The sequence below is a fragment of the Crocuta crocuta genome, unplaced genomic scaffold, assembly GCF_008692635.1.
Source record: "Crocuta crocuta isolate KB4526 unplaced genomic scaffold, BGI_CrCroc_1.0 scaffold127, whole genome shotgun sequence".
NCBI classification, from domain to species: domain Eukaryota; kingdom Metazoa; phylum Chordata; class Mammalia; order Carnivora; family Hyaenidae; genus Crocuta; species Crocuta crocuta.
The window spans coordinates 11,810,808-11,813,736 of NW_027532008.1; positions in this window are offsets into that span (position 1 = coordinate 11,810,808).

Sequence of the window (2,929 nt, forward strand, 5' to 3'; positions counted from 1 at the left end):
CATTTGTCTCCCACAGAAGTCCTGCGACTCTGATTGGGCCTGCCTCAGGTCACATGGCCATCCCTGAACCAATTGCTGTGCTGGGGAAGGGGATGCAGTGTGTTGATTGGCCAGGCCTGGAGCACAAGTCCTGCCCCTACATCCGGGCCAGAGAGGCTCCACCCAGACTGTGGGGTGGGAGAGTAGGGGAAGGGCGGCCAGGACACAAAAATGCAGGCCTCAGGGGTGCATGGGTGGCTTGGTCGGTTGAGCATCCGACTTTCGCTTGGGTCATGACCTCGCGGTTCGTGTGTTCGAGCCCCGCGTCGGGCTCTGTGCTGACTGCCAGCTCGGAGCCTGGAGCCTGTTTCAGAGTCTGTATCTCCCTTTCTCTCTGACCCTCCCCTGCTCACGCTCTCTCTCTCTCTCTCTCTCTCTCTCTCCCCCCTAGAAATAAATAAAAATATATATTAAAAAAAAAAATGCAGGCCTCAGGACGGGGAATGGAGGCTGGGCAGGTGGAGATGAAGTGGTCCTGCAGCCTGCTTTACCCCTGGGGCTTCGTTCCTTGCTTATATGTTGCCGGACAGCAAGGCAGTCTATAAACTTCTGCGCTGGGCAGATGCGGTTGCGAACTTCTCATGGGTTTTATGACTCATTCAGAAGGATTCCTCTGAGAAGCCAAGTTCAGTGGTTAGGGCCTGGAGTTTACACCCCGGTGCTTCCGTGTAGTGACTCCATGGTTTGGATCCTTGCCGCTCAGAGAGCAGTCTGGACCAGCAGCACGGTCTAGGAACTGGTTAGAAATGCAGATTCTGTGCCCCCCTGACCTGCCTGTTCAGCATCTGCAGTTTTTTAATTCTTTCATTTATTTTATTAAAAAAAATTTTTTTAATGTTTTATTTATTTCTAGGAGAGAGAGAGAGAGAGACAGCGTGAGCAGGGGAGGGTCAGAGAGAGAGGGAGTCACAGACTCTGAAACAGGCTCTAGGCTCTGAGCTGGCAGTCAGCACAGAGCCCGACGCAGGGCTCGAACCCACGAACTGCGAGATCATGACCTGAGCGAAAGTCGGACGCTTAACCGACTAAGCCACCCAGGCACCCCTGGGAGACACAGAATTCTAAGCAGGGTCCAGGCTCTGCTCTGTCAGCGCAGACCTGGACGCCAGGCTCGAACTCACAAGCTGTGAGATCATGACCTGAGCTGAAGTCAGAATCTGAAGCAGGCTCCAGGCTCCAAGCTGTCAGCACAGAGCCAGGCGAGGGGCTTGAACCCATGAACCGTGAGATCGTGGCCTGAGCCAAAGTTAGACGTTTAACGGAGCAAGTGATCCAGGCGGCCCTCCTCTGCAGTTTACTTAACAAGATAACCCAGGGGTTCTTCTGCATGTTGATACTGGGGAAGAACCAGGTTAGGGCAAGTTTCATCTCTCTCTCTCTTTCTCAGTTTTTTTTCCCCTAGTAAATAGAAACCAAGAGCAATTTGTCTGTCTCTTAGGGTTGTTGTTAGAATCCAAAACACTGGGAATAGTAAATGTGCACCAAAATGTTCACCCTTAAATCCTCGCACCTGCAGGCCCCAGGCATTAGAATAGCACACAATTCTTCAAACTTTTCTGTCAAAGAATCCTAGTAGATCGAGGTTGGCAAACTTTTTCTGTAAAGGACCAGATAGTAAATATTTGAGGCTTGAGGGCCATATGGTCTCTGCTGCGACAGTCAGCTATGCTGTTGCATCACAAAAGCCGCCATATGGCATCGCTGTGTTCCAATAAAACTTTATTTACAAAACATAATCCGGCTTGTGGGCTCTTGTTCACAGGAGAGCAATGATTTGGGGTCTAGCACTCAGCAGTCACCACACAGCAAAATGTCTAAGAAGTCTCATTTCTCATCCGGAAAGCTCCATCTGAATTCTGCAGCTTACTTCGTTCATAGCCAGAGCTAGGCTTAATTTGTTTTCCTTCCCACCCAATCTTCAAAGAAAATTGATGCTTTGGGGAGAGGCTTTGTGTTTATTCTCTGCTTTACAACCCCAGCCCTGGTCTGCCACCAAGGGAACCCTTGAGGACACATGCCCCAGCCTGGTAAGAGGGAGCTTCAGGGAATTGGCCCCAAAGGCCTTCTGGGAATGAGGCCCTATCTCCTAAGGAACAAAAGGGAGAGGGAAGATTTGCTAATAGGGCCCCCATGTGAGATCAATAGTACTGACACCTATCTCAAGCGTCTGTTTTTTCAATGGCTTCCAACAGGGAAGGAGGGTGGAAGGAGGCCCATTTTACAGATGGAGAAACTGAGACTCTGAGCGATTAAGTGATGCTGCTTGTCAGTGGTGGGGTTCAGAGCTCTGGCCCCATGAGTGCCCTTCTTTCTGCCCTGTCATAGTTTATGCTGTTAATTTGTGCCAGAGATCACGTGGATGTGCTAGATTGCAACGTGGGGCTGATTCCTCACTCTTTGCTGTCTTCGCACCTTTTGCCATTTCACTTTGCAGTATCCTTCCGGGAGGAGGGTGAGAGACAGGTGGAGCCGAGCTATCCCAGCCAGACCTGGGCTAGACCAGCTTACCCTTAACAGACCCCTGGGTAGGAGTGATTCTAGCCAAAGCCACCAGGGCCACCTAACTCACCCCCGACTGACCTCGGATACGTGAACAGGAAATGCTGGTCATTGGATGCCTCGGAGGGTTTGTGGTTGGTTGGTACACGGCATCACTATTTTTTTAAAAAAAATTTTAATATTTTTGAGACAGAGAGCGCGCGTGCAACTGGGGGAGGGGCAGAAGGAGAGGGAGACACAGACTCCAAAACAGGCTCCAGGCTCTGAGCTGTCAGCACAGAGCCTGACGTGGGACTCGAACTCACAGACCAGGAGATCTTGACCTGAGCTGAAGTCTGTGCTTAACCGACTGAGCCACCCAGGCACCCCAAGGCATCACTATTTACAGCAG